Below are 783 nucleotides of genomic sequence, written 5' to 3'. Positions count from 1 at the left end.
CCCTATCCATTGTCATCACTGTTAGGGTTAGGGATAGGGTTACATCAGCAACCTCTTGTAGTGAATAAGTGCATTTTAAATCTCTGGTGGAGTCATCACCCTGAAAATGTATTAAATGAAACATGATGGGTGGATTTGAACCTGAACCAAGATATGATCATCTTCGGTGACTTGTAGCTTCATTTACGTGTAAACCAAAGGCCAAAACGCATTAATATATCACCATTTTTGCTACGTGTAAACGGGGCCTGAGTCTCCTAGAAGACGAGGAAAGTCCCTGCTGACCCATATGTGGGGGAAAGATGTGCAATTAAAACAGTAATTTAATGGGCTGTAACATCCCACAACATAGTGACCACTAACAAAACCATGAAGACCAGTGACACCAGTGAATGCATTAGAACCAGTAAGAGCAGTAAGAGCCTCAGTGGAACCAGTTCCCAGGCTCTGTGATTGCTGGGCGAGGTGCAGCAATCGGAGTCTGTTCTGAGGGTTTGACGTCGTCTCTAAGGAGTGGTCAGCTTCCTGTAACCATGACATCATGACTGAGCACGTGTAGCAGAGACAGGTCCAGGAACACATGATGATGATGATGATGATGATGATGATGATGATGATGATGATGATGGGGCACTATGCTGAACGCTGGCCTGCTCAGCTGTTGCATAATGTTGCATGTGTGTGTGTTAGAGTTGGCTGCAGGTCCCCGAACTAATCATAAACTGAAGGGCTAAGAATGTCCACGCCCAACACACACACACACACACACACACACACACACAC

The 783-nt window shown here is 45.5% G+C and overlaps 1 long non-coding RNA gene across 1 annotated transcript in view; it reads left to right on the top strand.

Annotated features, from left to right (window-relative positions):
- The first annotated feature begins 672 nt into the window (after positions 1–672).
- The window catches only part of LOC103361868 (uncharacterized), a 16089-nt gene continuing 15978 nt past the window's right edge, over positions 673–783 (top strand). Inside the window, exon 1 of the long non-coding RNA XR_520425.1 lies at positions 673–685. This is a non-coding gene — a long non-coding RNA (uncharacterized LOC103361868). The remainder of the gene's footprint in view (positions 686–783) is intronic.

This window comes from Stegastes partitus, unplaced genomic scaffold (genome assembly GCF_000690725.1).
Source record: "Stegastes partitus isolate 25-593 unplaced genomic scaffold, Stegastes_partitus-1.0.2 Scaffold12, whole genome shotgun sequence".
NCBI classification, from domain to species: domain Eukaryota; kingdom Metazoa; phylum Chordata; class Actinopteri; family Pomacentridae; genus Stegastes; species Stegastes partitus.
This window is presented reverse-complemented; position numbering and strand designations above follow the sequence as displayed.